At 39.3% G+C, this 14348-nt stretch overlaps 1 protein-coding gene across 2 annotated transcripts in view; it reads left to right on the forward strand.

Annotated features, from left to right (window-relative positions):
* Window positions 1-14348, forward strand: part of LOC137268196 (neuropeptide Y receptor type 5-like) — a 128273-nt gene that overhangs the window by 40855 nt on the left and 73070 nt on the right. The window contains exon 2 of one of the 2 annotated variants that reach the window (XM_067802729.1): window positions 10346-10415. The gene's annotated coding sequence lies outside the window, so the exon portion shown is untranslated. The remainder of the gene's footprint in view (window positions 1-10345; window positions 10416-14348) is intronic. The other variant, XM_067802730.1, reaches the window with a different exon arrangement.

Below are 14348 nucleotides of genomic sequence, written 5' to 3' on the forward strand. Positions count from 1 at the left end.
AAAGCCAGTTATGAATATCTCGGGCAATCATTTGGAAGATAACAAGCGTTCACTAGTAATTGTCTTCACCTTGCGGATCTATTTTGTATAACCCATATGGATGCAAAAACACAGACTTAGAGGTTATTTGGTGCCACAAATTGTGTTACACGATTATCCCTCGTTTCTGGGCATCTACTCTCGTTGAATCGCTGAAAAGCAATATATTCTGCTTTAGCCAGTGTCTCCAAGATTCTTTCATTACCATTATTATGGAACCATGAAAATCCGGGTTAGAACTGTGTACCGTTGTGCAAAGCGATCTTAGCGATTATGTGGTCGTATCTCACGTATACTAACACAGGCTTTAACTACACGTAGTTCAAAGAGGGGCCCTGACCTTTAGTAACCATGGTTGTTTTTTTTCCTTTGACGCATGATACCAGGAATGCGTAAATAAATGCAAAAGGGGTCAACCGGTGGATTGTCTGATCCACACTCGGTTATCCACAGACCGCCATTACACAGCTGTTGAATGCAGTGTTGAACTGCAACAGAAAAACTGTGGTATAGTCCCGCAAATGCTTTGGGTAGTGGTAAGAAGTATCCAGAATAAAATGTATGTGAGAAAACTGTTTCCACCTAAAGAATGAACTGCACTGGACATCGTTTCTGTCACTAAGGCATCATTCGGAAATACTATTATAGTATATTCATATCGTGCTTATATCAACGCAACTGCTACATGCTCAAGCCGTTGGCATTATTCCCTCGATCCAGCTCCTACAGCCACTAGGCGTACCAAGTTGTTACGGCGTTCCCGTCCTTGCGAGGTACCGATTCACAGCTGGGTGGACTGGGACACGTAGCCAAAGTACTTTGTCCAAGTTAATGTATCGTGTACCCAAAACTGGTCATTTGCAAGTATTCATTTGACCACAATCTGGTCATTTACCAGCGAGTTTGTGGGCTATTTTAAGTGCAATGGGTTGTGTACTGTACACTAGCGGCAATGACAACCCTGACAGGGCCTGCACACAAAGTTTACTCCAAGGTTTTTACACCCTGTGGGTTCGATCCCGACACCTCAAGCTTGCTGGATTACTACCCTGCCTTAGACAGCTCGCCCACCATGTCCAAATGCCTTTTACAAGTGTATTTTTAAACGTTTGAAAACTTTCTCCGAGGCGTTGGAAGTTGTATCCTTGATCAATCAACTTTTGAGCAAGAGTCTCATGTCTTTTTAAATCTTCCTGAAACGATCCAGTTCGAGTGTACCTCAGAAGATGTGCAATGTAAACACCTGAGGCTGTAGCAGCAGAAAATTGCTCGACGTAAAGGGAATGACGATGAAGTCAGCCCTCTTGTCACGCAGTCTTGTGGAGAGGTGTTTGTTACTCTCAGTCTATATAGATCTAAATATGAAGGAGATGAGGTGGCCTCACTGGTGTCCTTTGTGACTTGGTTCGCCGTGTCTTCGAACACTGGCTTTGTGGGAAGCTTCTCATATGGACCACATTCTTTTCATTCCAGCTGCTGGAGCAGTCGTGCAGTTGCAGGAATAAGCTGACAAACACCCAAACTTATATCACAGCGATGTACAAACTTATATCACAGCAAGTGTAATAACTTGTTATAGTCACCGTGATAAGGTATTCCGAAATCTCAAGGAGTCAAAGAACTTGCCACGCAACTTTCAAGATGTTCCTTCTGTTGGCTTATTAATCATTGGAACTCTCTTCAACTTTTTTTCTTCTCTCTCTCACTCTCTGATTGTGTGTGTGAGCGCGAGCGCGAGCTCGTGTGTGTCTGTGTGTATGTCGATATATTATTTGGCGTAAAGAAAAATTGGAAGAAATATGTTTTTTTTCAAGGAAAATTGAAAAAGGTATACAAAGGAAATTAAAAGTGTACTTTATGATCGAGGTACAGTAAAATGTTCTCGCTGTTACCTATACTCTGAATTTTAATCGCGGCTCAACTGCGCTATTAGATTCGATAAAACGTCGTTGTCTGAAATACGCCCCAGCCGTCTTGCATTACAAGTTTACTTTGCAGCACGTTGGAGAAAAATCAATCCCCATTTTAAAACGAGCAGCCTCGAAAAGATTTATTGGAAAACGCTCGAGCGCTGTTCCTGCGTTTAGTAAAGATATGTCGTTACGGTAGAAGTAACAAGATTACCCGTCACTTTTTTATTGTGGAAGTTGGCGATTGGAGTCAGAGCCTCGACAAAATGAACATCAGACTCAATTTCGCAAGTAAAAATGGCCACATATCTGCTCTTATTCCTCTTGTGGCCATTCTATCGTATGATCAGCTGGTATCAAGCTTGCAGGTCCTCCCCCAGCGACTAGGATCATTCGAGAAATACATCCCAGTGTCATTGCCATAGGGACCAGAAGCATCGCTCGCCATGTGATGGCCAAATCTGATTGTCGTGATGTGTTGAGACAGTGCCCGTCTGCTCCTCGCCATCAGCCATCAGAGCCTTCAATCAAAGCAAAGTCACACGTGTCGAAACGAATTATGTAAAATATGGACGCCAGTGGAAACCTTTGGTCTTTCCGTAGTCGTGGTATTAGGATGAGAGTGATCGAATCCTTTGGGTCGTTTGAAATTTCTTGACGAATAGGTCGTAAAAGGAAGCCTTCACTTGAATAATTATAAAGTTTACCCTTGTCAGACACTATATTTTGATCAGAGAATTCAACCAGCGGTTTTACAGTCTGTGCTCTATATAGGTTCATAAGCTATAGCAGTGTGAAAATCATTGCACACTTCCGATCGTCACTGTCTGATCTTCATGAGTTACTATCTAACATTGATGGCACCATAATTCTGCCTCTCAGTATAATGTATGAATGAACCGACTGATGCTTCATAAATCATATTATAACCTCAAATCAAAACATTAATGTTTCCAAAAAATTAATTTTGAACAGCACAAGAATTCGTGTTCAATACTAAGTCATTTTGAAATGTATTGCTTCATAGTGGGTTATTGAGTTTCGTTTTACTCCACACTATTTCAACTATATGACGGCGGTCTGTATTGCCCGACAATCCAGTAATCAACAGAATGAACATCTACGTAATTGAGGTAGAACAACATTAAGATTATAGTGACCGTAAAAGCAAATTCACTTTCTTCAAGACCGTGCTGTCAGGACAGCAATGTGATCTGCATCTTTGTTACCAGCAACTATTGTAAATATGATACAGATGAATCCAAATGAAATTCAGAACTTACGTTTATTAGATATTTGTAAAGAATGTATTTCAAACCTCAGACAAACCACGACTCAAGCTCAGCCAGTCCAAACACCATGGATTCTAAACTGACTTCTTGTGCGAACCGTCTTAATGGACACTTGAATTCACCTAAGCTGATATTTCAGTGCTTCCCTTAGGAAAGTATTCTCTATTGATATAAAGTAAATGAGAGCCTAACTGACTCGTAAAAGCATTAGTACTCTGGCGCTGTCCTAGCGCCTATAATCTAAGTGTACCTTTTAGAGCAAGGTTACCATCGGTTCTTAGTATGCAAATACATGTCTGGCTGTCGCTTGATGCCATTGTTCCCTGATTAGGTAAATCGGATATACATGAGACAAATATTGTGCAAATAGGATTTTCTCTGACAAAGGTGTTATTATTGCGTGATGTCACGAGAAGAAGTAATTGTGACATTGAATTGTAAATTCCTGACACAAATGGATTGTAATGTGTATGGACAGGTATTTCCACGTTCTGAATATCAGAGATATAAGGAATCCATAAGTAATATGCATATTACCTAGAATGCTGCAGTAGTGCTTCCTCGTCCAGATTCATTTTACTATTGATAATCTGACCTTTGTGTTAATTAATAACTTTACACTTTATATGTGTCTGTGTGAAGGTGTGTACGCATGTGCGTATTATTGTGGATGCGCGTTTGTGTGTTCCTATATTCCAAACTCAAGTGTTCATGTGTGTGTTTGGATTGGATTATTCTGATCTTTGTGAATGGGTGAGTTTGGTTTTACGCCGCTTTTAGCAATATCCCAGCAATATCACGATGAGTGGAGACCAGAAATGGGCTTCACATATTATGCCCACATGGGGAATCGATCTCGGACGAGGTAAATGTTTATTACTAATTATTAATGAATGGAAAATGAACGTGTACGAATATTAAGTAACTTGAGCAAAGGAAGGTATCATCGAAAGGCTGTTTTGCGACATGCATTTGCACGCTTATTAATTATTATACATAGATTCATGGGGATAAACGCTCTGCTCCATCACACCCAAAAAGCACAATAATTATGCGCTTACATGGAATGGATATAATAGAACGAGCCAAGTGCGTTGGAAGGTATAATGAGCTGTTTTATCAACTGACGGATTAAATTCAGTTCCATGTAGATGCACCATATGAGCAAGATTAGATTACATTTACAACGTTTTTCTTGACATATTCTGTCATACACATACGTGTTTGTGTTTCATTGTATTGAGTTCTTCCAGTCATCTACAACGAATCAGAGGGTCATCGGATCGGTGAAGCAGTCTAGTAGTTAAGGCGTTCGCTCGTCATGGTGAAGACCCGGGTTCGATTATCCACATGGGTTCAGTGTGTGAAACCATTTCCGGTGTCCCCGCCGTGATGTTGCTGGGATATTGCTAAACGTGGCCTAAAAGCATCTCACTCACTCACAGGGTCATCATGCAACAATATTGTCTTTATACCAGATCATGTCAGTCTAAGTAACCATAGTATCAGTACTTGTTCGTTGCACTCCACTACTGAATCTAACAAAACCTAGTAGGAGGTCGCGTCAGGTAACCTTTGAGATGGACCAATCAGAACCCAGCTTACCAAATCGTGAAGGTAGACATTCCCACATACCTTTACTACTTATACCTCGGAAAGGTTTGTACCCGAACGATTCCGAATGCTACTTTCCATATGATCACTACCAGGTAATACACGTGAAGTACGCTACAATACTGTCAGTTGTGAGTAAATAGTCGCTGAAAATAGTTTTTGTCTATAGTCCAGGACGTCAACTTGAGGATAAGTTAGCTAATGGTAACCATGTCATCAGAAAGCCCTAAGCACATATACTGCAGGTCAAATACCGGTGTTTTATGCGGATTTGCGTTTGATGGGGGATCAGTGTCAATGGCTATCGAGTTGTTTGAGTCCCGCCAAACCCTAAACAGTAGCCGTTGTATGATTGGTTAAATCTGTTTGTCCTTCTCGCGTTTGATTGGGTGGTCATAGGTCGCTCAGAGGTTACCTCACGCGACCTCTTACTAGGGTTTGTTAGACTCAGTAGTGGAGTGTAACAAAAGTACTGAGACTAAGCTTACTTAGAATGGAGATCATGTCAGCTCAGCTTAGCAAGGGACGTTTGCATAGAATGAAAGTACGTGGGTGAGTTTAGTTTTACCCGCACTCAGCTATATTCCAGCTGTATGGTGGCGGTCTGTAAATAATCGAGTCGCGTCCAGACAACCCAGTGATCAACAGCATGATCACCCATATGTGCAAATGAGAAACAAAGGCATGTGTCAACAAAGTCAGCGAACCTGACCACCAGATCCCGTTTGTTGCGTTTTACGACAAGTATAGTCACGTTTTATGGGAAAAATGGTTTGCTGAAGGTCTATTCTAACTCGGACCTTTACGGGTCATTGAATCAGAAATATCTCCAGTGTATTATATTAGTAAGTAAATGTACCCGAATGGTAGAGGTGTGCATTACTTTTGTGGTGAATATAATTTGATATGAATAGTGTTGTCAAAGATAACTTTTACGGATAAATTTGACCATAAGTGATATTTGATATGGTAATAGACGATGTTGATGAAGTGTTTCGCGTTGCAACGAGGGTAAATTCACGACATTTGAACTATATATATACAAAATACGCAACAAACCTTGATATTCTGTCGTCGTCTATTTTGGCTGAATTACGATTTGACTTTCAAAACTATGAGATTGATAGACACTTTGGAGATTCAGTCAGTGTGCGTTTTAGACATTTATTATCAGTTGAGATTGTTAAATGTATGTTGACTAGTAAAAACATCTTCTTTCGATTTGTGTCAATAAAGATTTCAACAAACGTGGTCTACTCTGGAAACTATCCACGGCTTGCAATATAACACATGGTTTGCACATGGAATGGGCTGCAAAGACAGGTACTATAACCAACCACATACCGGAATTACGATACTATGCAGCGGATCGTAGCATGACTAAAGGGCACAATCCTGCAGACCCAATGTGCATTCGATGTATACAAAACGCTAGAGAATAATCTCGATTATATGACGTAAATGATTTCAGATGTTGTTGGCCGTACCAGGAGTTATATCCCTAAATCTGCATACGTGAGTTACACAAAAGAGCATTTTCGTTGAAACTGTATTGCTAAAAGTAGATTAAAACTCACAAGCTTACACACTGAAACCTCCACCGTTACGCCCATTGACCCACTCTCGGCGTTATTTGGATATTCATTTATTGTCCGCCTATTATCTACTAATGTTATAGTGTTCTTGGAATGCAAAGATTAGGTGATTAGCAGGCTTCTGGGAATCATGGAACTTGATATTCCCCATCTTAGGCCTGTATTTATTGAAGCTGCCAACGCCCACTGTCTAGACTGGACGTCACGACAAGATCGCTCACCGAGAAACCAAACATTACTCATAATATTATACACTCTCGACATATTTCATTTAGGTTGAAAATCGCTTCATAAGTGCCACGTTGATTCTGTGATATTTGTACAAACTGTCACCCGATGAAGCTGGTACAAACTCGAGGTATAAGTCAGTGTCTCCTCCTTTGAGTAATTGAGTTCCTGGGAACTGAAAGCTTTGGATTATACAAATTGATTGCTGTTATTATTTCCTGCCTATGTAAATGGAATAATAAAGGATGCGAGACAAATATTGGCCTTGCAGCAACGCTGAGGTTTCGCTATCATTGTACATATGATCAGCTTGGAGAAATACACTTTGAGAATGATATAACATTAAAGATGCCTTTTTGATAACAACCACATTTTTGTCTTTGATGTAGTGAGTGAGAGAGTTTAGTTTTACACCGCACTTAGCAATAATCCAGCTTAATCTAAGTTAAATAGCCTGACCACCCGATTCCGTTCGTCGCCTCTTACGACACGAATGGGTTACTGAAGTTCCGATTAAAAATAAGTGTTGGTTGGGTACTCTTTCCCTGTTTTACCATTGATAGATTCCGGGAAGAAGTGTTGATTGTAAAGGGTGATGAAGATGGAGCACCATGTGCTCATCTTGCTGCGAATACTACGTACAGTAACTTCTTGTGAGTTTATTGAATACAAGTTTATGATATCCGAATACATTCAATCCTGCTTTAAGGAAATCTAATCACACAACAAAAGAAACAGGTTGCTGGTGCTTAAAGCCGAATGATGTGGCGATATCGTGGCCAACATGACTGCGCTTCCTCGTACCTTGCTTTAGTGGATCTATTCTCATAGTTTCATTCCCTTGTCTGCTCGCTGAAACTAGACTCAATTGTTGACAATGTGTCCTGATATAACTGGAACATCGAGGCGGTAAACAACAAAAATCTGCGAAGTTCATGAATAGAGATCAATTGTGTTTATGATGGAACTGAAGGTCAGCATACATAATATACTCACTGCCAAAAGAAACGCGAAATTCATCAATATCCACTGTGGTGTAAATTCTTTGTGTTCAATAGATTTTATGATATGTAATTGATTCCAGTTTCTACGGCAAGAACCAGCTTTTTATCACAAACGCAGCATGCGGTATGTCACACATCACTAAAATGTGAACTTAGTGGTGATCATTTTGCCCGTGCAGAGACAGGTGGTGAAGTTAGAACAGCATCCTTTGCCTGTTGTTCTTACTCTTAGAACAGCATCCTTTGCCTGTTGTTCTTACTCTTACGATGCTAAAGAAGGAATGGATGCAGCTCAACGTCTGTATTCCCTTTTTCACGCAACAATGAGCATGCCACGTTTAAGTGCTAACGAACGTCAGAGAGAAATAGGGAATACGTAGGCAGGTTGGAGCATCCAACGTCACCAGACAATATGGAACACGTCGGTCCACCATCTACAGACTACTTGAGAGTTATCAGCAGACAAACACCGTCGCTAACCACCCTCGGAACGTCACACTGGGAACGTCATGTTCAACGTGTAATCTTTCAAAACGCTGGGTACGAACATTGGGTAGGGGCGTTACCGCATCGAAGAAGTACTGAGACCAGTAATTCGTCCATTTTTGCTTCATTGTGTTTTTCAGCAAAATAATTCGGAAACGCACACAGGGAAGACTGACACAGACATTCCTCCACAACAATAACATCCAAACCATGGACTGGGCTGTTTTGAGTCCGGATTTGAATCTCATCGAAAACATCTGGGATGAGATGGAAAGACAACAAATTCACCATCAGAGAGATCGTCCAGTTAACTTGCAACAACTGCAACGGAGTGTGGTAAACGCTTCCTACAACCTTCCCAGGAGGTTCATTAAACGTCTCGTCAACAGCATGGGGAGGAGAGGTGCAGCTGTTACTGATGCCAAGTCACATCCGTTATTAATGTTTCCCTGTTAAGGATAATACCTAAAGTCATGTGTTATGAGGTTTCTATATTGATTTATTGACTTTATTGTCATATGGAGAATAAACACACTAAGTGCTTTCTTTCGAGTTATCGTTGTCTCTTGTGAAAGTAGAAAAATGCCATGTTTTACACACTGTCAATATCACACTATTCGCGTTTCTTTTGGTGGTGAGTATATACACTAACCTAAAAATCTAGTGAGGGTGTGCGTTTCACAAGAACTTAATCTACCAAATCTGTCTCATCAATTTACATAATCAACTGAAATGTGCTCAGTTGTTCGAGCTGTGATATATTGCTTGGCAAACAAGTATCTCAGTGTTGATACTCAGGATAATGACATGAGTACGTTGAACGAAATGTTCATGGATAACTCTGTGCAGTGGCCTTCAGATGATTGAACAAATTTAACTTGATATAATTTTTTCATTGGTTCCTCCAGCTTTAATTTAAACAGCTCTCACTTTCCCCAATATCTTTCGTTTATGACTGAATCCTAAGATGATGGACACTTATGGCAGCGTTCCATGACTTATTAGTTTAAAAGTATCAATTTTGTTATTACTTTCAAAAAATAAATTTCAAGCGAGTTTCAATATATGACCGGATACTTCAGGGATTCTCATAAACCAAAATATTCAATTTCCTCTTAACATAACATTATCTGAAGGTAATCGTTTATGTCCAGATTAGTATCAAAACCTACATAACGTGTTTAATTTCCAGTCCTTATCGAAGGCACGAGTTGAATGCAAACACTCGGATATTCCCGCGAAGCCTATAATGAGTTCTAATGCCGTATCAAGTGGCAATTCGTGATTTCACTCACCAAGTTATGATATCAACGCACTTCGAAAACAGCCAGTGATTTTATGGAACATTAACGGAAAGTTTCGATTTTAAAATAAATATTTGTGTACGTGATTTAGGCTTTAGAGGTATTTTGTTCGCCGTGATGAGCTGGTGATAAATGTTGCCGTCCAGTCGGTCCACAACCAGGGCAAACCGCGTGTCGATTGATTATACGTTGTTGTAAACAACACATTAGAACGGTAAAACCGCGTGCTATTTTTCCATCCTGTGCTTAATGTGCTGACACAATATTAGGTGACATGACTGTCATCTAGTTTAGGCGTTAGATAAAGTACAAACACCGATCATGAGTGGAAGTATAAGATGTGCAAATTGGGTTTCGACACAAGCAGAATGATGCATAAGTAACATATGCTCAAGCTTTTACTTCGAGACTCACGTACTACCTAAACCAGGTTTCAGATTTCAAGCAAGTGTTGTTTAAAGAAGCTTTCAGATTTCACACACTTACTATTTAAACCATGTTTCAGATTTCACACACTTACTAGTAATTTTATAACAAGTTTCAGTTTTCACACACGGACTATTTATACCAGGTTTCAGATTTCACACACTAACTAAACGTGTCAAATGTAGACTTCAAAAACATACTACTTGTGTCAGGCTTTAGATTTCACCATAGTGATATTGCTGGGATATTACTAAAGGCGGCGTAAGACCATACTGACACACTTTAGATTTCACAAACGTTTTCTTTCACACCATGGTTCGAGATTTTACGCATACTACGTAAAACAGATTTCACTCACGTACTATTTTTACTGTGTTTGAGATTTCACAAACATACTATTTATGTCTGGCTTTAGATTTCACGTACGTTTTTTTCTTTTTGCTACAGCAGTTTGAAGAAATTACGACAAAGTGCATGAGCAAGTTGTCTGTCTGGACTCTCGATACGGGAATTCCATGTGAGTATACACTACATTGTATTCTGATAACTGAGGGACTGAGTATTGTTTTAGGCTATCTCGAGTAATAGTCAAGACATATGACAAAGTGTTGTTGTTATTTTTAAAAAGCATCCACAGCATGCCACTTTGACTGAGGAAAAACTTTCTTCAAACACTACGAAAGCTGTCTTTACAGGCGTGTACATGTATTTGCGCCAACTTCATAAACGAAATATAATCAATAACTTTCTTATTATTAATTGACAATAATTTGAACTTACCGCTTTTGCTATCTAGTCAAACGACCAATACATCAATGTTGTGCCGACTGATTATATAATTTTTTAATGGATGTGTGCGAAAGTATCGATAACATAAATCGTTTACAAGCAATCAGTAAATGGATTGTAATCGAAGGCGAATCGAGTCTGCAAACATTCTCATGTCTCTCTATTTGCACTAAACTCCCCAAAATATGTATGTATGGGTGTTTTCGTCATGGAGTCTGTGGTGTCAGTGTTTGATCAGCATTGTTATTCTGTCCAGATAAGAAAAGGAAAATCGATTTATCATTTTATATCACATCGCACAATATTCAACATATATTTATTAATTCTATTATTGTTGTTTATATTTATTATTGTTGGTTCGGACTAGACAAAACCAGTATCTGATATGATGACTACCAGGACTGATATACTGATATTATGACCCAGTCACTGATATCACTTATCATGTCCACCATATACGTTTAGTTCCCGTAGAACAAGCCACCTGTTCTAACAATATATGTCACAGTAAATGTATCAAATCAAGAAATGTGTAAATTTCCTGCAATATTTAAGGACATTTAAACATTTCCTGATTTACTCAGTAAGTGTACACATTTCCTAGATGTTGCAGGAAATTTACACATTTCCTGATCTGAAGGTCAGATTTTGTCCTGTATAATTATTTTGCTATAAAAACAGGACAACAATACTAATTATTTAAAGCCAGTCACAAAACATACAAGCCAAAACGAAGCAATGGCAATGTTAAGAGGACAATTGGGTTAAAATAACAAAGTGTTAATCCTGTTGGTAGGGAATGTGCTAATTATTTGAAGCCAGTCATAGAGTGTAGAGAAGCCGGTTCATAAGTGTTCCGATCCTCCCCAACAAACATGCTAGTTTGCACACATTGATGACATGTTCGACATTGTGAAAGGGGACCCCTGAAATATCAAGGGTGTGATGTTGGATAGAAATGAGATTCACTTGTATGTAGTCGCTGTGAGATGTGGTATCCTGGAGGACTGCAGACTTCAATCTGACTTGTGCACTCAGAATCTTTTGTCCATGGATGATATACAAACTGACAAAGAAATTGGACAGCGTCAAGCTGTGCAACAAGGATCAATTTGTGGTGGTCAAGTATACACTAAGTGCAAATGTGCGTAAAGTGCTAAGAAGTGCAAAACCAACAAATGTAAATGTTACAAAGCAAAAAAATATCAGACCCTCAAATCGGGAAATTTGTAAATAACCTGGAACATTTAGGAATATGTACATTTACTGAGAGAATCAGGAAATGCTTTAATTTCCTAAATATTCAAAGGAATTTACACATTTCCTGATTTGACATATTTACTGTAACATATATTCAGAGGGAACAAATAAGGAATCACATGAAAGGACCTATTTTTCTAGGTTTCTTCACAACTATGCGACATAAAACTTTGAAAAAAATGGAAATAAAGGCGGGAACACTTGTGTTTTCATATGATCCCTTATCTTTTTTCCCCTCAGTATATATGTCGTTCCCAGTTCCTAGATTTGCCCATGCTTTGGGTTGAAGCAAGAGTTTTCCCAATCCCCGTGGATGGTTGGCGGCTTGACCAGTCTCGCTGGTTGTCCTTTTTTAAAATGTTTTAAATATTCATAAACGTGGCGCTAATTGGCAAAAAGCATTAAGGGACCCAATTAACTGAAAGCTTTTACTTAAGGACTGTATTTGATAAATGGGAAGGAATGTTATCGGAAAATGCTCAAAATATAGCGTTATCTCCATAAAAAGTCACATGCTCATTCGAGTGAACGTCTCTGACGCTTTGACAGTAGATCAGGAAATATAAATATAGCACAAGGAAAATATAAGACGAAGAATACCTTCATCTCTGTAGTTATTTAGTATCTATCAATGCATCCATGTATTTATTTATAACTTTTGTACCGCTAAACACAATATTCCTGATATGTTACATTATATCAACTAGTACCCGCGTCTTCAGCCTAACGCTTTTGTTCCGCTTTTGCTGTAGGCATCAAACCTTTCTAAAAGCCATACTTGATCAAAAGGAATAGAAGACTGATCAGCAAGTCTTTTCAATTTACGATTAATGTTTTTCGGGGTATGAAAGCTCTTCTCGCTACGAAGGATATCCATTTGATGTTTTCACTCAAAACTTAAATCCCTTTCTTCATCAACTTCCTTGAGTATATTGCAAGCGAATGTGCCTCTTTGATGACAGAAGGCAGAAGGCCAATCCTAGTCATTTCTCGTGAGTCGCTGATTACCCTGCCTTTGTGAAGACTGTTATATGGGCCAGATTAGGGATGCTCTTTACGAATCAGATCTTTAAATCATAAGCCGAAATACAGAAAGCCAGACAAGGTAGACCAAATCCCCAGGATAATTTCCACTTGGTATTTATGTCATGTCGGTGATGATGGCCCGTGCGAAGTTTTTGTTCCAGATCAGCGCAGCACCTGACAGAGGAGCTGTTTTAAGTGAATGTAAGAACTCATTGTGTTCTGTGAGAATGAATCTCTGACCTATGAGCAAATATGTTTCAGTTACACACAAATAGAAATAATTATTATTTTGCCTATGCATATGTGGAATGGTGGGTGGGGGCTCGTGACACTTTTTATTACCTATTTATCGTCATTTCCGAAAAGGTCTTTTCTGCCTTCCACAAAATGGCGGAAACTTCTGATGGGTTTGGTTACCTGGCAACGCTACGTCCTTGTCGATATACCACCTGAAATATTAAATATGTATGTAGTTCGGTATCGTTCGGAAACTGATATGAGTATGTTGTATTTTTAATTCGTGCGCCACAGTGGTGTTTTAGCCAACATGCATGTGATAAATTTGGAATCGCAAAATGGATATTGTCGTATTCCTTCTGCAACGATTTTCTTGCTGTAGATAATGAAAATTGTTTTTCGCCACTTTTAGCAAAATTCCGACAGTATCGCAGTATGCATGCACCCATGTTAGGAATCGAACCGGGATAATTATATAACCACTTTATATGTGGCTACATATAGGATATGACTTGAATTGAAATTAACGCCGCTTTAAACCACCCGAATGTCTTGATGGGGATGAAGAACAGCATTTACACAATGTCTCGATGGGATAAAGGAAAGTAGGGGCCTGCGTACTGTCTAACAGCAATGAACTAGTGCTCCCCTCCAACTATTCACACACTTATGCCAAACGGAAATACCCTTTGTATTGATGTCGTTGCAACACGTGTCAAGTATTTTCTGAAACTTGATGTCACCCACAAACCTGCCAATCCTATTAGATATTTTGCACACGTGTTTTGTTCAGTCTGAAACCGTTAATTTCAGAAACGTACTTGTTCACCCTATAAGTGCACCTCTCAATTCCATAAAGGTACATTCTGCATGCAAGTATGGCAGTGTCTGGAAGAGGGAAGTGTTGGTGGGAGGTGCAGTAAGAAACGACCGAGTACTTGCATATGATTTAGGATCTTATTTGATCATGCTCAGCGATGGTTGCTTGAAAGGATCCCCACACCAGACACGTCGTATTGTCCGAGTACACTAAAACATAGAACATACATGTACTTGGATCGTTCTAAACTCATACTGTTCATCACTGGATTGTATAGTCCAGTTATTAACAGACCGCTGCCATAGCTGGAATATTGCT

The sequence above is a fragment of the Haliotis asinina genome, chromosome 16, assembly GCF_037392515.1.
Source record: "Haliotis asinina isolate JCU_RB_2024 chromosome 16, JCU_Hal_asi_v2, whole genome shotgun sequence".
In the NCBI taxonomy this organism is placed as follows: Eukaryota; Metazoa; Mollusca; class Gastropoda; order Lepetellida; family Haliotidae; genus Haliotis; species Haliotis asinina.